Source organism: Tamandua tetradactyla, chromosome X, assembly GCF_023851605.1.
Source record: "Tamandua tetradactyla isolate mTamTet1 chromosome X, mTamTet1.pri, whole genome shotgun sequence".
Taxonomy (NCBI): domain Eukaryota; kingdom Metazoa; phylum Chordata; class Mammalia; order Pilosa; family Myrmecophagidae; genus Tamandua; species Tamandua tetradactyla.
In genome coordinates, this window is record NC_135353.1 from 169,407,226 (window position 1) to 169,434,860 (window position 27,635).

A 27,635-nucleotide genomic window follows, 5' to 3' on the forward strand; every position below is an offset into this window, starting at 1 on the left:
TCCTTATGTTTATATCAAATTGAGCTATCCAATATGGTAGTTACTAGCCACTTTTAAATTAAAACTGTTTGAAATTGAAAATTAGAGATGCAGTCCCTCAGTCCTAGTAGCTACATTTCAAATACTCAGTGGCCTCATGTGTTAATAGCTACCATATTTAATAGCACCAAATAGATTGTCTCCATCATTACAAAGAGTTCTGTTTGACAGCACCATTCTATATCCTTGCAATACTCACTATTTTGAGTCTTTTTTTTGCACGGGCAGGTACCAGGAATCGAACTCTGCCAGCTGAGCCACCATGGCCCTTGAGTCTTTTTAAATTTAGAAATTTAGGGAGTGTGTGATGGTATGAAGTAGGTTTCTCAATTTTCAGTTTGAAATACATTCAAACTTACAGGACAGTTAAAAAAGTAATACAACCCTCCATGTAAAGAGCTAAAAATATCACTATTCACCCTACTTGTTCTAGTTTGCTAGCTGTTGGAATGCAATATACCAGAAATGGAATGGCTTTTTAAAAAGGGGAATTTAATAAGTTACAGATCTATAGTTCTAAGGCCATGAAAATGTCCCAATTAAAGCAAATCTATAGAAACACCCCATTTAAGGTATCCAGAGAATGATACCTTGATTCAAGAAGGCCGATGAAGTTCAGGGTTTCTCTCTCAGCTGGAAGGCACATGGCAAACACCACCAGAAACCAGGGTTTCTGTCACATCTGAAGGTACATGGTGAACATGGTGTCATCTACTGGCTTCCTCTCCAGGCCTCTTGCTTCATGAAGCTCCCCCAAGGGCATTCTATTTCATCTCCAGAGGTCGCTGCCTGGTGGACTCTGCTTCATGGCTCTTATCATTTTGTCATCCTTCTCTGCTCTCTCAGAATCTCCAAAGGTTGCTGGCTGATGGCCTCGGTGGTTTTCTTGGTCTAGTGACTCTGCTTGGCTCTGCTATCGCTTTCTCATCATTCTCAAAAGGCATTCTCTTAAAAAATGCCTCCTCTTTTATAGGATCCCAGTAAACTAATCAAGACCCACGTAGAATGGGTAGAGACATGCCACTATCTGATCAAGTTTAATACCTATAATTGATTAAGTCACATCTCTGTGGAGATAACATAATCAAGTTCTAACCTGTAGTACTGAATTGGGATTAGAAGAAACCATTGCTCCCGCAAGGTTGATTAGAATTGAAACATGGGTTTTCTAGGGTACATAAATCCTTTCAAACTAGCACACCACCCCACCCCCCACTAATTTTAACATTTTGCTACATCTGCCATTTCTTTTTTTCCTTCCTTCCTTCCTTTCTCTCACTCTCCCTCCCTCCTTCTCTGTCTCACTCTGTTTTTCTTTCTTCCTCTGTTGGTCTATCATCTACCCACCTATCTGTTTATCTATCTGCCTGTCTATTTACCTATCTATTTTCTGAACGCTTAAGAGTAGATTGTATACGTGATGACCCTTAACCACTGAATATAGCCATGTACAATCCGTTAGAACGAGGATATTCCCTTATGTAGCCACCTTAAGTGCAGTTGTCAAGGTCAAAAAATTTAACGTTGATATAAAGCATACATTCTATAATCCACTTTTCCATATATCCCAATAATGTCCCTTTGAGTCTTCTCTCCTCCTTGCTCAATTCCATCCAGAATCAAGTATTGCATTTAATTGTCATCATCTCTCTAGTTGCTCTTTCTTTTTTGTTAATTATGGGACCATATATATGACATAAACTTCTCCATCTCAGCCACTCCCAATTATGCCATTCAGTGCACTGATCACATTCACAAATTATGGTACCCTCATCACCTTCTCTTTCAGTTTGCTAAAGCTGCTGGAATGCAGTAAACCAGAAATGGGTTGGCTTTTTAGGTGGAGATTCATCAGGTTACAAATTTACCTCTAAGGTCATAAAAATGTCCAATTTAAGGCACTGAGAGGAAGAGACCTTCTCTGAGGAAAGGCTGCTGGCATCTGGAGTTTTTCTGTCACAGGGGAAGGCACATGGTGACATCTCCTCCCTGGTTCTGGTTTCAGTGGATCTGTCCCAATGTCTCTGGGCATTTCTTTCTCTCTTTAGTCCTCCCGGCCGTTTTCTTTCTAAGCTCTCTCTCTCTCCCTGAGCTCTCTTAAAGGACTCCAGTAAAGGACTAAGACCCACCTTAAACAGATGGGTCACATCTTCATGGAAACCTAATCTAAAGATCCTACCCACAACAGGTCTGCCCCCACAAGAGTGGATTAAAATAGCATACTCTTTTCTAGGATGCAGTAACAGATTCAAACTGGCACACCTTCTGTTACAAAAACTGTCCCATCTACCCAAACCCAAACCCTTCACCTGTTAGGCATTAATTGCCCATTCCCCTGCGCCCATCCTCCACTCCAATTTCTGTGTCTGTGAGAGTCCTCTAACTCTGATAATCCTTCATAGCACTTACTAAATTTGGTAATGACATTTATTTCTGTAATTTTTAAATTAATATCTTTCTTTCTTCAAAACATTAAGACCCCCCCAGAAAGAAACAAAATCTGTTTTACTTTAATGATACAGCATTAGTGCACATTGCCCATAGATGGGGAACAGAAATATTTGTTAAATGAAAAGAAAATACTTATAGAGATTACATGTAAATATCCTGTGTAGAGTAAAGGAAATGTACCTGACAAATCAGCAGAGAATAGCTTTTAACATATATGACATATATATTGGTCTAATACTATATAAAGAGCTCCTAAAATGGATAGGGAATATAGCAATAAAGAATGTTACCAACACTATAAAAAATTATCTGCAAAATGTATATAGAAGGCTCATAATTATGAAAAAAGTCAAAATTCATTAATGAACAAAAAATGAGTATGTAAAGTGACAAGAAGTTTTCTGTGATGAGATTGATAAATGTAATAATAATAATAGAGAATTATAAACAAAGCTCTGGGAAAAGGGGTCTCTTGGGCATTTTGAATAAATATGTACACTTTCTCGCAGGCAATTTGGAAATATGTACTAAAACCCTTAAAAGTGACCCTTACATTTGTCTCTGTAAATGTAATTTATCCTAAAGAAAAACAGCACAACTTGGTAAATAATTTATCCCAGAGATGTTTATATTACCAAAATATTAGAATAGATTTATTCTTCAATGGTAGGTATTGGTTAATTAATTATGATATAGCCATATAAAAGAATACCATACTTAATAATGAACACAGATATAATCATGGCATATTGTTTACTAACTGGGAAAGAATATAGACTTAAATAATATTGACAGCTTTTATCTCTAGGGCGGTAGAATAGTTGGTGAGGTTTTTTGAAAACTGGATAATCATCATTTTTCTAATTTTCCCTAAACAAATATATATAGTAAATATATAGTAAAATATACTATAGTATATATGTGTGTATCTATCTATATCTCTATATATTAAAATATGTATATATGTACATATATCTTTATATATTACTTTTCTGCCAATTCTGTTGGCCTGTCTTTATAGGTCTAGAATTGTCCCAACCAGTGAGGTAGTTGCTAGGCAAAATTTCAATCAATTAAAAGTAAATGAAATTATAAACTCAGTCTCTCCATTATGCTGGCCACATTTCAAATGCTCAATAGCCACATGGCCAGTGGTTACCACTTTAGACAGTGAAGACAGACAACATTTCCACTGTCATAGAAAGTCCCATTTGGACTGTCCTAGAATAGTAGTAAAAACCAACACTCCTCCTAGAAATTCCCTCTTACCCCACTTTCTCTGATTCCTTCTGAAAGGTGTCCGCTATCCTGAATTTTGTGTTACAAACCCTTGACTTTTAAAAAAAAAGGGTAGAATGTAATCTATGTATTTTCATTTTTTGCCTGAACACTGCAGTGTTTAGTTGTATTTAAACAGCTTTATTGAAATACAGAGCACATACCATACGATTTACCCACATAAAATGCATAACTCAATATTCACAGAGGTTGTGTGCCTATCACCATGAGCAATTTTAGAACATTTTCATTACCCAAGAAAGAAATATGGAACTGCTTAGCCATCATCTCCCAATCTCTCCATCCCCCTTAACCCCTGGGCAACTACCAATCTGCTTTCCATCTCTATGAATTTGCCTTTTCTGGACATTTCGTATAAATGGAATCATACAACATGTGATCTTCTGTGCATGGTTTCTCTTACTGAGCATCATATTTGCAAGATTCATTCATGTCCTAGCATGCATCAGAATGTCATTCCTTCGACTGGCTGAAGAAGAGTCCATGGTATGGGTAGACCATATTTTATTCATTTGAGCTTTTCAGCTGTATATGCCTGAAACTTTTGATATTTATTTTATAAACTTAACATTATATTAATAAGGTATCTTTAGATGGTTTTATGTTCCACATTCATATTCACTGCTGTATAATAGTTCATCAGGTGACTATATGCAATGTATATACATCTCTTAAAGATATTATTTCTGTTGGTCATTGCACTCATGGAAAACACGTTAATATCTGGTCGGTTAAATTAAATAAATCCCACCCTTCATTACCCTGCTTCAGATTTGTTTTGGATAGTTTGCCTATTATTTTGATGAAATTAGAAATATTTTGCCAAATTCCAAGGCAAAATATTGTTATCTTTTCACCTAATATTTTTATGTCTTCCAACAAAGCTTAAAATTTCCCATATGTTTGTCTTGTACATTTTTTAATATTTTCAAGGTATTTTCATTTTGTTTACTATTGCTAATGGGATAATATTTAAATTTTATTCTTTTTTCCCCCATCTACGTATTCCTGATATATATACATGGAGCATTTATGTACATCTTAAAAGTCAACAGTAAAATACAACATGAAAATCTTGCTTTAAAATAGTCTTATAAAATGTAATTTTTTTTCCTTTGTAACTGCCGAGCATTCTCACATATTGGTAAATTATATTTCTATCCCTTATGCAGACTGATAAACAGGAATGCACAAAAATAACAGAGTTGCTCAAATCATAAAAATAACTGTTTTCAGTTAATTTTCTCGGTGGATTGAATCTTATAATGAGATAATGTATGTGAAATGTTTTTGAGAATTGTAAAATAATAGACAAATGCAAGAGTATTTATTTAAAATGATATTGCCTGGCAAATACATTTGAAGTAATAATGCTACTTTCCATGTAGCTACACAGTGCACTTCACTGGAAATTATTCCCAATAACTTTTAGAAATTGAAACATTTCCTCCCTTACTGCAAAGGGAGAAGACAGAAATAGAAACAGGGAAATTATTTCCCAAAGCGCACATCCTGAGAACGACAACTGATTAAAAGTGAGCACAGAACCACTGAAATGAGTTACCTTATGGGACGAGTGAATGTATGAGCTTACCAATATTAAATATTTAATGAAATGAAGTATTTTTAGATCATCGCACAAACCATACCCTCTTTTTCCTTTTCAGTATCCATTTTTAGAATGTGTTTTATGGCACTTTTGGAAAAATAAATGCCAGTGGATTTATGTGTACAGTATAGAATATGAATTTACTGACTGAATTTATTTAAATTAGGAATTGATACACCCCTCAAAAAATCTAAACCTATTTTTCAAAACAATCAAACCATTGAGAGCACTAGAAATTGCAGCATGGCATTTTTGGTAACAATAATTCATTGGCTTTAATACATAGAATTCAGTCTCTTCTTCCCCCTTCCCCTATTGCTATCTATATATTTATAAGCATTTATTTATTCAATAGCAAATTTTAAGTCTGTTTCTCTTGCTCTGTCAGGAACGGGCTTTGCCCTGCAATCTTCCTTTTTGGTTATTTTCTAATGTTGTAAGGCCAATCAGAGTTGAATTATAGTTTACAGCATTTTATTCAGAATGCCAAAATGATTACTGCCAGGAAACCCATCACCTATGAAACTGAATGCAGCTTTGAGGCCGGGGAGTTTGCAGGCAGTTTTATGAACAGAAAGAAGAAAGTTGGCTCAGTTCTGTTAAGTGGAGCAGAGAACTGTTGGTCTTACAGGTGTGGCTTAGGAGTAAGTGGGCTTTCTTTTTAATTGGGCCAGACGTGCCCAACTAGAAGCTTAGTCGGCCCTTCTGGGGTGGGTGTCTTGGTAGGGAATTTCCAAAGAGGATGTTTGTCACCTAATTTTATGCTAGTTGAGGGAATTTAACTTTTGGGTTGGTTCTGAGAAAACCCAGAAGGTATTTTTTATTATATCATCAATCCTCTCCTTTTAGACATTCTCTCAGTTGTAAAGCTTTCAGCAAAGCCATTGTTGCACTCTCCTTCACCAGTAGTTGCCTCTTGTATTGGGTAAACTTTCCATAGCTCAGAGCTCAGTTTCACAAAGCTCTGCAGAGTCATTTGAAAAATTATTATTGTTCCTGAAGTTTTATTTGTGTCATTTGTCAACTGAATGGCTGTGCAGTACCCGTCCTTTAAGAGTCAAGAGGCCAGGAAACAAATGAAGGGTATTATGACTAAAAAGATAACAAGTTCTCCTATTAGGATATCTCTGAGCCAAGGTGTCTGAGAACCCAAACCCATATTTGAAAATGAGTCCTACATGCCAAGGGTTCAGCTTTTGAGGTGGGAATACAATATTAGGATAAGATAAAATGGCACCAGAGAAAGAAAAGATGAATAAGCAAACAACTTGATCTTGTTGTAGAGGGGGTGGTCTCAGTGAAGGGTCATTTGTTAGTTTTGCTGTCCTTGGGTTAGTTGTCCACATTGGAAGCCATATGCTTCTGGGATCCTCATGTACATTTAAGTATAGATTTGTACCAAATAAACATTTTTTTGCTTTAGTCTCACACATTAGTTGAAATTTTAAAATATTAAGTACCATCAATTTTCAGCACACTGCAGTAATGACATTCTTTTGTTCTTCCTCATGCAAAAACATTTTTTAAATTTGTACATTTAGTCACTATCATTATACACTCTAGGCATTCCTAGATTACACCATCTCAATCTTTATAGTCTATCTTTCTTTGTGATTTCATTTATGCCCCAGCCCTCCTCCCTCTATCTTTTTCATATGCAGCTTCATTCAGTGTTTTTACATAATTGTATTACAGTTAGGTAATATGGTGCTGTCCATTTCTGAGTTTTTATATTCAGTCCTGTTGCACAATCTGTATCCCTTCAGCTCCAATTACCCAATATCTCACCCTATTTCTATCTCCTGATGGTCTGTTACCAAGGAAATATTCCAAGTTTATTCACTAATGTCAGTTCATATCAGTGAGACCATACAGTATTTGTCCTTTTGTTTCTGGCTAATCACACTCAGCATAATGTCCTTAAGGTCCATTCATGTTGTTATATACTTCATAACTTTATTCTGTCTTACAGCTCCATAATATTCCATCTTATGTAAATGTAACAGTTTCTTTAGCCAACTATCGGTTGATGGACATTTTGGTTGTTTCCATCTCTTCGTAATTGTTAATAATGCTGCTATAAACATTGGTGTGTAAATGTCCATTTGTGTCCTTGGCCTTGTTTCCTTTGAGTAGAGACAGCATATAGATGGGTCCTGTTTTTTTAATCCATTCTGCCAGACTATCTCTTTTGATTGGAGAGTTTAATCCATTAACATTCAGTGTTATTATTGCATGGGTAGTACTTCTACTATTTTGCCTTCTGGATTTTATATGTCATATCTCATTTTCCTTCTTTTTACCTTTACTCATAGTCTTCCTTTCTACACTCTTCTCCACACCTCTCTCTTCTGTCTTCGTATCTGTCTCTGGTGTTCTCTTTAGTATTTCTTGCAGAGCTGGTCTCTTGGTCACAAATTCTCTCACTGATTTTTTGTCTAAAAATGTTTTAATTTCTCCCTCATTTTTGAAGGACAATTTTGCTGGATATAGAATTCTTGGTTGGCAGTTTTTCTCTTTTAATAATTTAAATATATTATCCCACTGTCTTCTTGCCTCCATAGTTTCTGCTGAGAGATCTGCGCATAGTCTTATTGGGCTTCCCTTGTATGTGATGGATTGCTTTTCTCTTGCTGCTTTCAAGATCCTCTCTTTCTCTTTGACCTCTGACATTCTGATTATTAAATGTCTTGGAGTATGTCTCTTTGGATCTGTTCTCTTTGGGGTATGCTGCACTTCTTGGATCTGTAATTTTAAGTCTTTCATAAGTGTTGGGAAATTTTCAGTGATAATTTCCTCCATTAGTTTTTCTCCTCCTTTTCCCTTCTCTTCTCCTTCTGGGATACCCACAACACATATATTCGTGCGCTTCATATTGTCTTTCAATTCCCTGAGTCCCTGCTCACATTTTTCCATTTTTTTTCCTATAGTTTCTGTTTCTTGTCGGATTTCAGATATTCCGTCCTCCAGTTCAGAAATCCTATGTTCTCTCTCGAAATCCACCATTGTAGGTTTCCATTGTTTTTTTCATCTCTTGTACTGTGTCTTTCATTCCCATAAGTTCTGTGATTTGTTTATTCAGACTTTCTGTTTCTTCTTTTTGTTCTTTCCTTGCCTTCTTTATATCCTCCCTCAATTCATTGATTTGTTTTTGATGAGGTTTTCCATGTCTGTTCGTACATTCTGAATTAATTGTTTCAGCCCCTGTATGTCATTTGAATTGTTGGTTTGTTCCTTTGACTGGACCATATCTTCAATTTTCCTAGTGTGATTTGTTATTTTTGCTGGTGTCTAGGCATTTAATTACCTTAATTAGTTTATTCTGGAGATTGCTTTCACTTCTTTTATCTAGGGTTTTCTTGCTGGATGAATTTGTTGTCTATCTGTTCTTTGACATTCCATTCAGCTTTATCTGGACCTTTAGCTTAAGTTTTGTTTAACAGAGGAGAATTTTTCAGTTCTTGTTTTCTTGTTTCTTGTCCTGCTTGTGTGGTGCCTTCTTCCCCACATAGTTAGGAGGGTCTACTTAGATATTATAGACCCCAGCCAGATTTTCCCAGGCCAAACTGGCCTCCTATCAGGAGGAAAGAGTCACCTGCGTCGGTTTTCCCTGAGGGTGAGACCCAGCAGGTTGAAAGACTTTCCTGTGAAGTCTCTGGACTCTGTTTTTCTTATCCTGCCCAGTATGTGGCACTTGTCTGCCTGCAGGTCCCACCAGCATAAGATGATGCAGTACCTTTAACTTTGGCAGACTCTCCCTGCTGGGGGCCTGGTGGAGACAGAGGAGAGGTTGTAGGCTGGTTTTAATGGCTTCAAATTACCAAGCCCTGGTGTCTGAATTCCTTGATGGAGGGATTCCACCTGGGTGGGCCTTCACCCCTCCCCTAGGGAAGGCACAAGCTCCAGATAAGCCCCCCAAAGAGCTCACTTCTGCCTATGTCTGGGGCAGTTGCAGCCTGAAAAGTCCTGCAACTGTGTCCAGAGGCAGTCAAGCCTTTGTAGATACACAGCCACAAAAACCTGTTTCCTTCTTTTTTTTTTTTTTTTTTCCCTTTTTCTGTCACTCCTGCCCCCTTGCGCTGGGGCAAAAATGAGCAACCTCCGCTTTGATCAGGTTTACCTAAGCTGGGGGCCTATTTTTAGTAGTCAGAATTTGTTAATTAGTTCCACAATTGGCGTTTGATTGTGCCTAGTCCCTGCTGCTGGTAAAGTCCTTTCCCTTCCCCTCTGGGAAGCACCCTGTGGGGGCGGGGTGCCGACCGCCTTGGCTTGGGGAACTCACGGTTCTGGGGGGTGCTCACAGCCGGTCCACCTGGTCCAGACTGGGGTACGCTGTGTGTCTGGTCACTATCGTGCCTCCGGGAGCTGTTCTGTACTGTTTCTGGTTATTTAGTAGTTGTTCTGGAGGATGAACTAAAATGCACACGTTGTTAAGCCACCATCTTGACCCGGAAGCCACCCTCATGTACATTTTAGTTTGAGGTCTGAAATGAGAGTGCCCTCCCAAGAGCTTGGAGTACATTTTAATTGTGACAGAAGGACCCAGGGGTTAACTTCTTGAAGTTTGAGAAGACGCCCTTTGGATCTGTGAATGGCAGAGCTGGGAATATGCAATTAGTTCTTGACAAAAATCAACACTTTTAGATTGTAATGGACTGAAGTCTGGTATAATAAGAGAAAGAATGACTCTGACAGGCTTTCTCGTTATAATTTTATAGGGGATAGTCAATATTTTCCCAGTGGGCTATATCTTACGGCCATCAAGACTGAGGGAAGACCCTTAGGCTAAGGAAGAGAGGGGCAATTTAGATAATCTCATTTTTTTTTAACTTTTTTAAAGAATTCTCATTCATTGAAGATGGTAGGAGCTAGTAAAGTTTTTGGTTGATGGGAAAGAACTTGCAAAGTCCTTTGACTACAGTTCCAATAAAATGAGTGCTTCTCAATTGAGAGGAGAGTGGGAATTGCCTAGGTAGCGTAAAACAAATTGTAATAGTTTTGTTTTTTTCTTTTTAAGCTACTGTGAGGGCAGTAGCCTTACAACCAAGAAAAATCTTTATCTAGAAACAGGCACATGATAACAGGGACATATTTATATCCTATAGAAGAGGTTAGCTGTGGAAAGTGCATTTGAAAATGCTGAAATGTTTAACTGGACCTTTAAATGATCCTGTCCTACCTTCACTGTTTCACCAGGATGATGCAGCTGGTGGTGTAACCTAATTTATATATTTGCCTTCCTTCTCATTTGAAATCTCTTTTTTGTTAAAGTCAAAGCTCTGACCTATAGTCCATTGCAAGCACTTTTAGGGGAAGCATTAGAGTGAAAATATAACTGGCAAGGAAATTTCATCATTTCTGTGGCATGTAACATTTTTTAAGAATAATTGAATTTATCACAGATAATACTATATTGATATTAAATAGTATTGACAAATAGCTAGGAATTTTATGTAATTTCTGAAATATTTATGTCAATAACTTTTATCTGCAAATTTAACCATCAGAAGATTAGAAAATCCCATTTAATATTATGACACTTAAATGCAATTCATAGCACATCAAATAAACCCAACTTTTTCCAGCATCTCTTGTTTTATAAGATGAAAGAACAAACCCTTTGAGGTTTCTCTAGGGGCTTCTGAAAAATACCAAAGACAGTTTGTCATTTGGAAGACATCATTTAGGATTAGATATTGGGAAGGCAAAATGTTAAAAGTTGTCCGTTGTGAACAGTTGGTTAAATATGATCAAAGGTCATTGTGAAACAATTCGTGGCTTTTATTTAACCAAAGTGAAAAAATATATAGAGAAAGAGAGAGGAGATAACATAATTGGAAAAAAAAAAAAAAGCAAAACTCTGGTTCTTTTCAATATGAGAATTGTCCTTTTAAACAAAAAAGGACAATTAGTTCAATATAAAGCACAGGAAATTATTCTAAGACACAGAATATTTTCCTTCTAGGCAGAATACTCAGATGGTTAAGTAAAAGCTTCTACAATCTCTTATGAAGAACAGACCAATAGTCTAAGAAAATTTTGCCAGTTTAAAGGAAAGAAAACCAAATCCTACTTTTGCATGAATATATTATATGATATACAAACTCATAAAAAGTCTGATAAACGTACAGATATTAGCCTCAAAGACCATAACAAATACAATTCCTTTCTATGACCTTTTTACGATTTTCCATATTTATCCAGGTTTTGTCCTACTCTCTCTTTCTTCTTATTCTGGAACAATCATTTTATTTTAGGACAAAATTACATTTTTTCCTTATTAAAGCACATCCTACATACCTTATATATTTAAGTTTGTGAAACGATCTCTCAAACTGTCTTTAGCTTAACATATTATACAACATAATTAGTGTTGAAATAAAATTTGTCAGGATAATAACTGAATTTGCTTAAACATAGACTTACAATTATCAGCATTTCAAATATCTTTGCTAACTTATTTGCTCAAACTGTATAAATTTAGAAAGAATATACACAAGTAAAAAAACTTTGTATGCTTGTATTATATCTAATGTTGATAACTCAAAAGACATAGCTGTTTCTATTACTTGACATTAGGAGTATTGCAGGTTTAATTTTTCTAATTCTTGAGATGTTGAAGTATTTAATTTCTCTAAGTGCTTATTTATCTTTAAGCCAATTTCAACCGTGTTCTTTAATATATATTTTTTTAATTAGAGAAGTTGTAGGCTTACAGAAAAATCATGCACAAAATACAGAGTTCCTATATATGAGCCTCTTGGTAGCACCTTGCATAGTGTGGCACAGTTGTTACGATTCATGAAAGAACATTTTTATAATTGTACTATTAATTATAGTTGATCATTTACAATGGGGTCACTGTTAGCTTACGCTGATTTTTTAAAAATTTATTTTGGTAACATTTATGCAACCTAAACTTTCCACTTTTAACCCCACTCAAATATATAATTCAGTGCTGTTTTTTTAGGGATTGTGCAAGTTAATTTTGTAATACCATCCAGAAATAAGACAATACCATACTTATATATACATATAGGCAGATACAAATCAGAAACTCATGACTTAATATTTCCAACCATTGCCATGAGTCCAACAAACTGACTCAGAAATACAGAAGGACAGAGTACAGAAATATAAAACTCACTCCTTTATATAAAACAGCTGGCTTTCAGTCCTTGCCCCGTTGTAGTATTTTTTAGCATTGTAGTCCCATCATACTGGACAAGTTGAGGTTAGCTAGTTCAAAATGGAGGCTGAAGCCTCCCCCACCAATGTGTGTTGAGATGGTTCAGATTTTTTTAAATTGCCCTAATATAGAATCTTATAGCAGATTTGCCCTGATTCCTTCAGGGCTTTTCCCACCCTCAGATTTATCGTGGAAAGAGAGAGCCTATAGGACCCTTTTGGGTCACTCTAAGTAGCTACTCAAAAGCAGTGACCGGCAATCAGCCTGCACCCCCAGCCCCTGGCCCAGATCTTGGGGGAAAGGATTTTTATTTCTCACACTGGCACCAGCAATCAGGGGCTGGAACCGACTGCTGCCTACTGCGAGGTGGGAGATGGGAGCCCCAAACTGCTGCACAGAAAGCATGGTTTACTGGTATTTACCTTACCTTACCAGTCTCTTCTTCCCACCCTCATGTGAATGTTGTGCAGTATTCTACTGGCCTACAGGGTTTTGAAATAGTTCATTGAGACTGTTCCTGTCTGTTGAAATACTTTTTCTGGTGGAGGGCGGGGTCCTGAATCTCCTACGCTAACATCTTCCCACCAGCAGGGCTTAACGTTTAATTGGGCCAGATATGCTAAACTACAGGCTTAATTGGATTTTTGGCTTCGAGCATCTTGGTAGGAACTCTCCAAAGAGGGTATTTGTCACCTAACTTTATGCCACTTTGTGGAATTTAATTTTTGTGTTGCTTCTGAGGAAACCTAGGAGCTGTTTTTGATTGTATTTCTCACTTGCGATTTACTCTTTGGATGCTCTGCTTGCCATTTTCATGATGATTTGAGGCTTTTCAAAATCCACATCTTCTTTTTAATTCTTCGGTGACAATGAGTATGCCTCTGGGAGAAGCCTCTGTCCTCACAGTGCTCGCCATCTGGTGTGAGAGGCAGACAGATTAAAAGATGCTAAAATAAAACCCAATTAGTACCACGATAGAGAAAGTCACACTAAACCAGTAGTTTAAATGCCCAAGATGGAATTGACTTGTCAAAGCCTGGAAGAAAGACCATTTGGAGCCGAGGGACCAGCCAGCAAAGAAGCACGATGAAAGAAGCTGCAAGGCGGATTTGGGGAAATGGGGATGGTTTAGCAAAGGCTGGAGCCTCTTGATTTTTGGGCAGGTGTGGACGGTGTTTAGGACAGGCAAGCATATTTAGAAGTGTCAGTTTTATCCTGAGGACACCTGGGGGTCATCAGGGGACATGCAGAGTGATCACAGGGGAGAAAAATTTATATCAGGTAATTTTACTTCTCTGATCAATACACCAGAGGGGTTCCCATCCTTATTACCTCCACACAGCTCAGGGCATCAGGTGCACTCTCTCTCCTCAAAGTCTGTGCACCTACTGTTTCCTTTGCCTGTAAAAGGTCCCTCTTTGGTCCTTTACCAACCTTCCCAGGAACTCTTCCCAGACCATTACTGCCTCAGTGCTCCCTACACACCTACACATCCTTCTCCCCTTCTGTGCTTTATTTTATTTTATTGATTCTTAGGCCTTTTCTCTTTCTAAAATCCTCCTACACTCTATATTGCATGCATTGTTCCTTTCTCCTTTTTGGTCTGTCTCCCTCGCTAGGGCAGAGGAGATGAGATGGGATTAATGCACAAATGGATGGATTAGCCTCTGATCTGGTTTCTTCATTGTGCTGGTTTGAAACCGTTGAGTACCCCTGAGAAGCAATGTTCTTTAATCCTCATTCAAAATTGCTGGTGAGATCTTTTTGATTTGGGTTGTTTCTATGGAGATGTGACCCACCCAATTGTGGGTGGTAACTTTTGATTAGTTGGTTTCCATGGAGATGTTTCTCTACCCATTCAAGGAGGGGGTGCTTATTGGAGTCCTTTAAGAGGGAACCATTTTGGAAAAAGCTTCAGTGCCAGCAGAGCCCACACAGCCTGAGACCTTTGGAGATGAAGAAAGAAGATGCCCCCGGGCAAGCCTTATGAAACGAGAAAGTAGAGAAAGCTAGCAGACATCACTATGTACCTTTCCAGCTGACAGGTGTTCAGAAGCCAAAGAGCCCAGCAGATGCCAGCCACATGCTCTCCCAGATGACAGAGGGGCTCTGGATGGCATCAGCTTTCTGGAATGAAAGTAACCTCTTGTTGGTGCCTTAATTTGGACATTTTCATGGCCTTAGAACTATAAACTTGCAGTTTTTAAAAGCTATTCCATTTCTGGCATGTTGCATTCTGGCAGCTTAACAAACTAAGACACTCATCAACAGTGGTTTGTATTATCAGTTTTCTCAGACATGAGAAAATAGTAATGTGAATGTTTTATACCATGGGTTGATTTTGCTTTCCCTTTAGAAAACTAATAGAGCTTTATAGCAAAAATTTGAAAAATATGGAAAAGTAAAAATATATATATAATGATAATTTGCCTTGAATATTTCTGCATCCCAAAGATGAACACTGTTAACATTTCATTATATATAAATTATTCATAAATATATGCATTATATATGACATACAATTAATAAAGTGTTTGCAAATTTAAGATCATGCTGTACATATGTTTTTGTAATCTGTTTTAAAAATGTGATGCTAAATTTTCAATTTCCAGTGTCGTGTGTATTTTTATCTGTATTTTAATGGCTGACTATCACTACTGACCTTGCTCAACTGATTTTCTGTTATTGAGCATTTGGACTTGTTTCTGATTTTCACTTATAAATGAAATTGCAATAAACATCCTCATCCATAAATCTTTCTGTAAATCTGATTAGTTCCTTGGGATAAATTCCAAGCAATGGAGTTGTGATAGTTTTTAAATTGTATTGTTTCTTTTCCTGAATCTATGCCAGGCCTAACTATAACGGAGCCCTAACAACCACATGCTATTTCATCTTTTCAGTATTTTAAGACATGCCTGAGGAATTTGGAGAGTTAACTGGTCATTTTCATTAGTTAAAATGTTTTCTTCTGATGTAACAACTCAAACTCAGCATTCATTTACTTTACCAAACAATGCTAACACATTTATTTCTGCATTGTTTAAGCATCATTTATCAGTAAACAGGTTTCCGGTTTAAATGGCTAGGCACATTGATGAAATATTTAGAACTCTTCCCTTTGGAAATATGCATTTATATTGTCATCAGCAATGATCAATAGTTGTCTTAATTGCTTAATTTTCTAACACAAAACACGGGTGCTTACATGACTATTAAGTAACTCAAATCAATCCTAATTATTTATTTTAGACTAATCGTGTCAATTGTTAAGACCTTAAATTGGAAAAAAAAAAAAATGAATGCATCTGGAAGGTGACTCTCTCTTTCTCCCAAATTTTACATAGAGACTTCACCAAAACTACATAATGTCCATCAACATTTACTGAATATCTGATGTACTCTGAGCTCAGTGGTAAATGTCAAGAATTCTTAATACTAGCACACATTCTCATTATTCATGAGAAACGTGAAAAATAAAAATGGAGAACACCATTCAATAAAGCAACTGTGTACAGAAATGATTTGAAAATGCTGGGATAGGCACATTTTTGATCAAATCTAAAATTGGAAATGATAGTAACCACAATAAGTCTGATATAGGCTAACAGAGATGGGTCTTGAAAATAGCTGGCACTCCTCAAATGTAGTCACTTATTTACCTTCAAAGAGAAATCCTTTTTAAAATAAAAGTAGCATATTTTCTGCCCAGAGTGACACATTGGTTTCTAAAGCTAATTCTGCTCAAAATAAGGGCTATTGGGTTTTTAACAACAACTTGAGATAAAAGTCACATAATACAATGATTAATACAATTCATCCATTGCAAATGTACAATTCAGTGACTTTTAGCATATTCACAGATATGTGTAGCCATCATCATAATCAACTTTAGAACATACACTTTAGGTATAGTTGTCCTATGCACCACACCTACCTCTTAGCCCTAAGTAACCAGTAACCTAATTTCTGTCTCTATACATTTACTGTTCTGGACATTTCATATTAATGGAGCCCTAAAATAAGTAGTTTTTAATAACTGGCTTCTTTCTCATAGCATAAATGTTTGCACTGTTCATTCCATTCTATGTATATTCCACATTATATTTAGTCAATGATTACTTGATGGACATCTGAGTTATTTCCAACTTTTGGCTATTGTAATTAGTGCTGCCTTGAACATTTGTATACAAGTATTTGTTTGAACTCCTGTTTTCAATTCTTTGGATTATGTACCTAGGAGTGGAATTACTGTGTCATAGTACTTCTACATTTAACTTTTTTCTGAACCACCAAACTGTTTTCCACAATAGCTGCACCACTTTACATTCTCACCATGTAGAAGGGCACCAGTTATTCCACATTCTTATCAACATATGGAAGACTTGTTGTTTTCCATTGTTTTTAAATTTTATTATAACCATCCTAGTGCACTAGAAGTAATATCTCATTGTGGTTCTGGTTTTTATTTCTCTAATGACTTATGATAACTAGCATTTTTCATGTTCCTTTTGGCTATTGTACATCTTCTTTAGAAAATTGTCAATGGAAATCCTTTGCTTATTTTTAGATTGAGTTGTCCTTTTTTGTTGTTGAGTTGTAAGAGTTCTTAATATGCTCTGAATATTTGACCCTTATCAGATATATGGTTTGCAAATATTTTCTCCTCTTCTGTGGATTTCCTTTTTCATTTTTTTTGATGGTGACCTTTGATGCATGAAAATTCCTAACTTCGATAAAGCCCTTTTTTTTTTTTTTTTTTGCTCATGCTTTAGGTATTAAATCTAAGGCACCTTTGCAAATCCAAGGTTATGAAGATTTAGTCCTATGTTTTCTTCTAAGAGTTTTGTACTTACATTTAGGTATTTGATACATTTTGAGTTAACTTTTGTAGATGGTATGAGGTGAAGGGTCAACTTAATTCTTTTTGCATATGGCTATTTAGTTGTCCCAGCACAATTTGTTGAAAGGATGATTCTCAATTGAGAGAACTTAGCACCCTTGTCAAAAATCATTTGGCACATGAGTTTATTTCTGGAATATCAGTTCTATTCTGTGAGTCTGTATGTCTATCCTTATGCCAGTACTATACTGCCTTGGTTATTTTGCTTTGCAGTTTGTTTTGAAGTCAAGAAATGTGAGTCCTCTAAATTTGTTGTTTTTCAAGATTGTTTTGGCTATTCAGAATCCCTCACAATTCCATATGAATTTTTGAATCAGCATATGAATTTCTATATACAAGTCAGCTAGGATTCTGATAGGGATTGTGTAGAGTATATAAATTAATTCCACAGTAATGCTGTCTTAATAATAAATCTTCTGATCCCTGAGTGTAGGATTTTTCCATTGAGTTAGATCTTTAATTTCTTTCAACAACATTTTGTAACTTTCATTTTATTTCTAAGCATTGTATTACTTTTGATACTATTGTAAATAGATTTGTTTTCTTAATTTCATTTTCAGATGGCCTATTGGAATTTGTGGGGATCATGAAATTCAAGATGAGATCGTAAGTTCTGAGAAAGTAGTAGCCATGCTCTTTTATTCATTGGTGTATATTAAAGTCTTATCACAATCACTAGTTTGTAGCTGGTTCTTGTGAATATTTCTTGTATAAATGTTTGCACCACTTTAAATTGACTCCTAGAGCCTAAAGGTCAAGCTGTTACAGGATTTCTTCCAAGATGAATATTTTAGATTAAAATTATCCAATATTCCTATTAAATGTGATTAAGACTTTTACTTCAATTGCTCTCTCAACAACTAAATGGAAGAAATTCCATCTTCAATGCAAACAAGAAATGGTGACACCACATGACGGCTAACCAAGCTACCCCTTGGCTAATTGTGAAATATACCCAAGGGCAGCAGCTACATATCTATCCTTGTCCTCTAACAGAGTAAAGACATTTAAAAAAAAAAAAAAAAAAAAGGTGTCACAGATCTCCATCAAGCCCAGATTGCTTGCTACAAAATCCTATTCTGAATTTCAAAAGTTGACTATAAACTTCTCTCCATCTCACTCCAATAAAAACATGACTGGTTTAGGATACATTCATAATTTTAGGAATAAAAATGAGGAAATAATTTGAATATTCTTAACTGTTACGTCCATTGTTTTTACAGTATGTAGACTCCTAATTTTACAAAGCTGCTTGAAGTGAAGCAAGTTGGACAAAATTGGGAAGGAGTTATAACTTGCACAGCAGCTATGAGTAAAAAGGCCATGCAAAATTGATACCAATTCGTTGAACTCTTGAATTTGTGGAGAAACATTCTCCCCAGGGCAAAGAATAAATGAGTTGATGAGAGGGAGTTTAAAGCATCAGACTGTATAAAACTGCAGAGCACATCACCACACTTCAATGTGTGTATATTGCCAAGTATCTATTCTGATATAAGAAAAAATCAGAAAGAAGCCACCAGAAAACAGTTGCCAATAAACTGCAAAGAAAGCTGGTAAGGATGGAAAAGAAAGAGGAACATGAAACCATAAAGTAAGTGAAGGATAAGCTTCATATAAGCAGAGCAAGATTTCAGATCATTAATTCTTCATAGCCTGCAATACATTTTCAACGTGATTTATTTTTCAAAATGACTTGAAAGACATGATATAGCTCAATAAAAGAGATTACAAATGTAGGGGAAATGTAAATCAAAGTTCATTAGGGAAATGGAGGAGATAAACAAGAATTAAAGACTGAAGATGCCATTTGGAGTACCATGAAATAGAATTTAAAAGGCTGAGAAACCATTAGAAACCAATGGATAAGTTTGAGGAAATCACTCAAAACAGAAGGAAAAGAAAAATATATTTAAAATCACGAAAATGATAGCAATGAAATTCAAAGAGAACAAAATGTTCATATAACTGGTGTTCCTGAAGATGATAACAGAAGGAAAATGCAAAGACATAATTCAGGAGTATTTTTTTAAGATAAAGAAAGACTTGAATCTAGTGGTTGAAAGTTGGTTCCAGGAAAAGCTGCTACACAAAAAACCTCTTATTAATGCATATCCTAGGGAATTTACTAAATAGGGAAAGAGGCATTCAGGTAGAAATGGCAAGTTCCATATAAAATGGAAACAAAAACCCAAGTTGGCTTTAGATAATATCATAGAGATACTTAATGCCAGAATTTAATGGGGCAATAGTTAAAATTGAAAAAGAATGTGTCCTTCAAAATCATCCTTTAACTATAAAGTTATCTGAGAGCAGCTATGACTTCTTCTTGAAAGACGTTTACTTAAGGATGAGAGTTGTTCAAAAAAATCCATCTAAAATCTGGCTTGATCCAAAGGAGTACTTCACCCAAAAGGAGTGCAATCCATTCCAATACGGTCCTAAAATAAAATTATGGAGGAAATTTTGGGAACTAGCTGACTTTAATTGTTATAAAGCCTGCCATTTCTAAATGTAGCAATACAACTCACACAATTGCAAGGTTAGGGAGAGAGGAGTTTCTAAGAAAGGGAATTGTAGAAAGTCCATCATCGTTCTTAGCCGAAGTATGCTGCTAAAAACACGTCACCAACATTTGAAACATGTTTTTCAACATGTTTCATTAGAAGACTCTGTAGAAGAAATATCTTTCTCAACAGCAGCAATATTTTCAGCTTTACTCAGTTTTTATTTTCTTCTATTGAAGTAAATTTAAAAATACACATTATTTTAAGCATATATGCCAAGACTTCATTTTTAATATATTTTATTGAGAAATCTTCACACACATACAGTTCATCCAATGAATACAATAAATGGCTCACAATATCATCACATAGTTGTGTGTTCATCACTGTAATCATTTTTAGAACATTTGCATCACTCCAGAAAAATTAATAAAAAGGAAAAAGAAAAAACCCAAACATCCCATACCCATTACCCCTCCCTCCCACTGACCACTAGTATTGCAAACTACCCAATTTTTTTACCCCTCAACCCCCATTATTTATTTATTTTTTGTCCTTATTTTTTTACTCATCTGTCCATACCATGGATAAAGGGAGCATCATACACAAGATTTTCACAATCACACAGTCACACTGTAAAAGCTATAAAGTTATACAATTATCTTCAAGAATCAAGGCTATTGAAACACAGTTCAACAGTTTCAGGTATTTCCCTCCAGCTACTCCAATACAGCATAAACTAAAAAGAGATATCTATGTAATGCTTAAGAATAACCTCCAGGATAACCTCTCGACTCTGTTTGAAATCTCTAAGCCACTTAAATTTATTTTATCTAATTTTTCTCTCCCCCTTTTTGGTCAAGAAGCCTTTCCCAATCCCGTGATGCTGGGTCCTGGCTCACCCAGGGATTTCTGTCTCCTGTTGCTGGGAAATTTACACCCCTGGAAGTCCTTTCCCACATAGGAAGGGAGGGCAGTGAATTCACCTGCTGAGTTGGCTTAGAGAGGCCACATCTGAGCAACAAAAGAGGTTCTCTAGGGGTGATTCTTAGGCATAATTAGCCATAGCTTCTCCTTTGCAGGAAAATTTCCATAGAGGCAAGCCCCAAGATCAACGGTGCAGCCTATTGAATTGGGTGTCCCCTCTGTGTACAAGAACATCAGGAATTCCCCACATGGGGAAGTTTAGTATTTTCTCCTTTTTCCCCAGTCCCCTAAGGGGACCTTGTAAATACTTTTTTATTCTCTGCCTAAATTACTTTGGGATATATTGAGGCATCACACTAACCTGTACAAATCAACAAAATCTCACACCCTATCTGAGATTCCATATAATTATGGTACTCAAATAAACTGACCATACAAGTTAAATTAGATGATGTGCTATCAAAAATATAAATTTTGTACCAAATAGACATATCTTCCTTTGTCTCACACAGAAGTTGAAGTTTTAAAATATGGACCACATCATCCTTTATCCTGTGTTCTAATATACCTTAGTCCTCACCAAATCAGCTTCATTTATATCTCTAGTTGAAGTCTGATCACATACAGCAACTTTTTTAACAGTTGCTCTATGGGATAATGCCGACTTTCTTAGCTTCAGAGCTCTAATTCCGAATCTCAGGTGTATGACCTCATAAAAAAAACAACACAAATTCTATGCATTTCATCTATTTATCTACATTTCTTGTTTCTCTGTTTATGGAGATGCCAAGAATGATATTGGTTGACTAAATGTTGACTACATTTATAATTGGTGACTTTTTGGATTCTCCTTTACGCTATTCTGTATTACTTGAATTTATGTGTATGTGTATTGGAAAAGAAAAGCTAGTAATTAAGTTAACAAAAGTCCATCTACGGCTTCAGAGTTTGGATTACTTATGCCTAAATATCTCGTTAACCAGAAAGAAGAGTGACATCTAGGTTAACTTAAGCTTCTAAGCAATGTATGCAAGCTTTCCTGGATTCTCTTTTCTTCTCTTAGACTGGAAGGAAAGCTACTTGATTTCTTCCTCCCTTCACACAGAACTAGCAACCCTAAGATCGTACACTTAGTCCAGGACATGAAACTAAAGTTTCACCTTCCCTCTTTCCTTCATCCTAAAAAGAAATGGGTAAAAAGAATCTGCGTGAATAAACAGTCTCCAAACTTCTTCATAGTCCTAGGCTCCAAACTCCTTATGTCCATCCATGAGAGAGACGTTGGTTTTGAACAACTCCTAAGTGATAGCATCGTTCCTGCAGAGGACAGAAGTCATGTGATTCATCTCTTTGGGGTTCACCTACTGTCATAAGTCTAGTCTTTCTTCGGGATCATGCCTTCACTTTGACAATGTCTATCTGTATAAGGAGAAAAGCAAAGCAGCTCATCTTGACTGTCTTCACCTAGTGTGGAGAGCTATGGCCCAACGCCCAGAAAAAACCCGCAGCAACATCTGGCCAGTGGGAGTTGAACTTTACTCTCTGAGGTCATTCCATTCAAAGGCCTCATTAAATACATGAAACACCCAAGGTCCATAAGCTTGGATTCTTGCTGGGAGCCACTCAGTCAACACGCTGGGGGCATAACCCAGAACTTTCTACCAGCTCAGCCAGAGTTCACTGATTCTCCAAACCCTCTTTGGAGGGTTGCATTGGAACATAACAGAAAGAAAAGAGAATTCCAAACCAGAAGACCTGAGCAGAAATCCCTCTCCCTCTCCAAACACCAATTTCTCTCTTCATAGACTTGTCTTCAGAACTACATTTGGGAAAATACTTGAAATATCTAAAAAATGCTTAACATAGGTACTTGAATAATTGTTAAAGTCTTTTCTTCTCACTTTTCCTTTCTTCCCACCAACCCCTCTTGCCCTATCATAGAAAGAAAGCACCTCATTTTTAAAATTCATGGGTGATTTTTTTCATTCATTTGGCCTTATTTTTTATTGATAGAGAAATTGGACCCGTGGCTTATGTATATTCATAAGTATTCAGTTTGTCTATATGGGTGTTCATTAAGGTAAAATGAATGCTATATAAGTTAATTAAATTCAAGCCAAAGCTGTATATTTTCATTTGGCATGGGCATTTTAAGGGACTGTGATTGATACATCATTAAAAGAATTAGGTCTAAGGTTAAATTAGTTATTGAACCACCTCCCAGCTGATATTCTTTATTGGGTTAGTTGGAATGGAAAGAAAGACAAACAGCTTTGCATAAATTATTTGATAAAACTAGAGATATTGAATAATTTGAGCATCTAGAAACTCCTAGCAATGGAGACAGATTGCAGAGCTGTCTAGAGGAAATGTCCATTTTAAAAAAATAGTTGCAAATAAATTAATTTCTACCACAAAGGAATTGCCCTAATAGCTTAAGCACATCTATGGACTCAATAACTGTATACCCAGGAAATGAAATAATTATGCGTTTTCCCCTTTTAAACACTTGGGACTCTATTATGAAGCTAGCTAGGATAAACGTTAGTTTGTCAAAAACTTGCACAACTTTGACAACCAACTGCAAATACGACAGGAACTCAATCAATACAATTCTGACTCTTAACTGCCCAGAGATATGCCACATTACACAGGTTAAGGTCAATCCTATACTAGATTTTCCTTCAGGCATCAGTCAAAAGTTCAGGGAGGAGTGGGGTGGAGTTCTTAGGGCTCTTGCTTTCTGACTCACTGGATACAAATTCAAGGGCTCCTATAACCCCCTTGGGTTTGATAACTCACTAAAACTTAAAACTCCCAGAACTTATGAAGTTGCTATACTCATGTTTAATAGTTTTATATATAGTAAAAGAATACAAATAAGCCAAGAAAAGAGCTTCTATGACCTCTCTATGTGGAGTTAGAACATGAAACTTCTGGCACCGTGATGTATCTTCTCCATCATGGAGTCTCCCTGGGGCTTCAAATGTCCTAAGTTGTTATCAGGCCTCATTAGGTAGGCATCCTTGATAAAATCATTGTCCATCTGGTTGAACTCAATCCGCAACCCCTCCTCCCCTTCCAGAGGTTAAGGAGTCGGACTGATGTCATGTGACTTGGCTCAGCTGGTTGGTCTTTCTGGTGGGTCCAGCCGTACCCTAAGGCTGCACGTGTGGCTACTCCCTCCCTGTTGTCTCCTAAACATATGAACTATCAAGTATGTTCCTGGGCCCACCTTCAAGAAGAAAAGATACTTCTCTCATGGGAAAGTTCAAAGATTCAGAACTTGTTGCCCCAGAAATGGGACAAACACCAGCAAAACTTTTCTTATACTATAAACTTCAAAGATGCTGGTTCAAATAACATCCTCTTGGTAAAAAAAAAAACAAAAACAAAAAAAACACTTCTATTTCCATTCTTGAAATGTGATTCAACTTGGGGTCTACTGTAACTTAGGTTGAATAATTGTATTAATAAATGTAGCCCTGCCATGGCATAATCTACGGTAGGAGGATGGTTCAAATGAAGACATTAATCACTTAATGAGAGAACAGCCTTCTAAGCAGAGATGTAGGCAGCACTTGTCCTACACCCCTTATGTATTATAAGTATCTCCTTAAACATTTAATCCATTTATCAGTCATCATCTTATTGGTATATTTATTTATATAAATATATCATGCACAAGAACGTGCACATAGACTATTGAATGTAGCTCATTATAAAGTAAACAATTAATTAAACAAATGCCTATTGCATAGTTCCTGGGTTCCAGATATCATCCTAGACAAAAAAGGTTATTCTGGTAAGCAAACAAATGGGGTCTCTGCTTTTGTGGCTCTTATATTTCATTATATGTGTAAGTATGGGTGGAGTCTAGCAATAAATGAGCAGTTGATAATTCAGTTCAGTAGTGCAGTGGGAAAATACCAAGCACAAAACATCTTAAGAGGAGCTGAGGGTCCCAGAGGAAAGAGAAGGGACACCTAAACATAGATAATCAGCGGAGGCTATAATTATCTAGGGACCATTTATAAATGTGTGGGAAGGTGCCAGGGAATGAAATAAGATATTATATTAGCTGGGATCACCTCTAAAGTGAAAAAGACAAGGGGCGAAAGGGATTAGTTGAATCCAGATGCAAACACTCCTATAGCATAGGTGGCCTTGAGATAAGCAGTGACAATCAGGAAGGATGATAGCATACCTGCAGCACCCACCCAGAGGAATAGATTAGGTGAATAGACTTTCTTCCCTCCCTCCTCTTCCTGCCAGTGCTCCCCATTCACATACCCCACTGGAGGCCTGGAAAGGATGGAAATCCACACAGATCAGCCTCCCACAAAAGAAAGCAAAAGAATAGATCCACAGGGGTACACTCAGAGTTAGGGAAGATAGGAAAGAAGCAAAGCAGGAGCTGAAGCTCTGTCAGGCATTGCCCATCTATCCACTCTATGAAGAAGCAAAGAGCAAAATTGGTCCAGTGTGAATAGAGCTGGGAAATGGCCTTCTGCAAAAGGCAGAGTAATGGTATACCTTACCCCCATCCCTGTGCCATGTGCTACTTCTTCACCCAAGTAGACACCAACAACAGGGTGGTTCCTTCAATGCATCAGAAGGGGTGGGAAGAGTCTACAGAAGGCATTGCTAGGAGTCAGCAGCTCCTGAGCTCAGTTCTAGACAGAGGGACTAATATTCAGTAAGAACCTTGGCTGTTATTATTGGTCCATGGAATTATCCAGAAGTCAATGGAATAGAAGTGTACTAGGAGATATTAGCTTACATATATGCACACAAGAATGTTTAGTATATGTAAGTTCTGGCAATAAACCACAAGCTGAATAACAATATCATGTTCACTAACCCCACAAGGCATTTCTGTTCCCAAAATGTTACCAAGTAGAAGTGGCCTGCCGAAGAGCAGCAGTCCCCAGAAAGGGTCATGTACCTAAGGCATATCTTGAATGTGGATCTGGGTCTAATGCAAACTGAGATATTCCCAAGAGAAGTATCTGATCAAGTAGAACACTTCTTCGTCAGGCAGGGAGTCTTTCTTCTCTGGTCAAGCAGAATGTAACCTGGGCCATGGTTCTGGGAGCACCGCTTTTATCTTTCCTCATTCTCTCCTTTTCTAAGCAAGATGTGTGTGTTTATATGTTTGTTTCTTTTTAGCAGTTGTGATCTTGTTGGCCACTCCCCCAAACTGCACCGTAGACATGCCCAGAGGTGTTAAAATTATCATTATTCCTGGATAATATGAAGCTATGTCTTACTAGACTGAGAAGATAGTACATTTTGCAGAGATCATTGGCATTGAACGGCATGCAATCAATCAATTAGATTCTGGGGATCATAGTTTCACTATGTTTTAAGGGAAACAGATAAATGTATAAACATTGAATAGGCAAAGAGATGGAATGTAGACTCACTCATTGCTTGTTACTCTACAGCAACTCCCTTTCACCAGGCAACATATTCTTATCCTAGTTGGGAGACTCATCCATTCTTCTTTTACAATGTGTATGGTTTGGATATCATTTACTCTTGCACCAGACTCCAGCCCAGATCTGTATTTGCTTAAACCACCCAGTGGATCTCATCCCTCCCTCATCAAAACTGATTGAATTAAACACAGATCTATATATATGTATAGTCAAGTTATAGTCAATTGACTGCTAGGAGATAAATTCTTATTTAAAAACATCCCACCCTTTCTCTTTCTTGACCTTGACAACGTGCTGTGAATATGTGAGGACTTTGCTGAGCATGCTGACACCAGGTTGTGGGTGGAGTGAATTGTGCATCCCCGATTTGGACATCTTCATGATTTTGGTCCACATTCTGATGGGTATGGATCCGAACCCATTGTAAACAGGATCTCTTTAAGATGCTACTTTGTACTGAATCAGGTCGAGCTTTCATCTGAATTACTGGGGTCCTTTATAAGCAGAATGAAATTCAAAACTAAAGAAAAAAACCACAGAAAGAAGTTGGAGGTCATTGCAATCTGGAAGAGAGAGGAGAAGACTGCCATGTGCATTGCTATGTGACAGAAAAGGTAAAGACCAATGATCACTGGCAGCCAGCCCCAGAAAGCCAGAGTCTGGGGAGAAAGCATCACCGAGCTGACACCCTGACTGGGGACTTTTCCTAGCCTCAAAACCATGAGCCAGTAAATTCTGTTGTTTATGCCAATCCATTTTATGGTATTTGTTTTAGCCTGTTGAAACACAGGACAAAACTATAAACAGAAATTGGATTTTGATAAGCTTGTTTGCTGTATTTTCAGATACTAATCCCTCATTTGAATGCTGAGTCATAAGTGGTCTTCACTTAGGCCAATTTGAGGTGAATTTTATGTCACTTGAAACAAATATATTCTTGATTAATACAGTATGTGTTAGGGAAATCACACCTGTTAAACGTCCATCACCCATTCCTTACATGCCCCACCTCCTTCTCTGAGGAAGACACAAACACACTTTAAGTGGCTATACTGGTTTGAAGCTGTTATATACCCCAGAAAGGACCAGGTTCTTTTAATCTATGCCTGTGGGAGCAGACCTGCTATGGGTAGGAACTTTTGGTTAGGTTATTTCAATTGAGATATATGTAAGACCCATTCAAAGTGGGCCTTAATCTTTTAGGTAGAGTCCTTTATGAAAGAATACAAGACAGGAAAAGCTCAGAAAGTAGAGAAAAGCCCCAGAG

At 36.9% G+C, this 27,635-nt stretch overlaps 1 protein-coding gene across 1 annotated transcript in view; it reads left to right on the forward strand.

Moving 5' to 3' along the window:
* The window catches only part of PUDP (pseudouridine 5'-phosphatase), a 575,274-nt gene that overhangs the window by 532,306 nt on the left and 15,333 nt on the right, over nt 1-27,635 (forward strand). The window contains exon 5 of the transcript XR_013169370.1: nt 18,051-18,096. The gene's annotated coding sequence lies outside the window, so the exon portion shown is untranslated. The remainder of the gene's footprint in view (nt 1-18,050; nt 18,097-27,635) is intronic.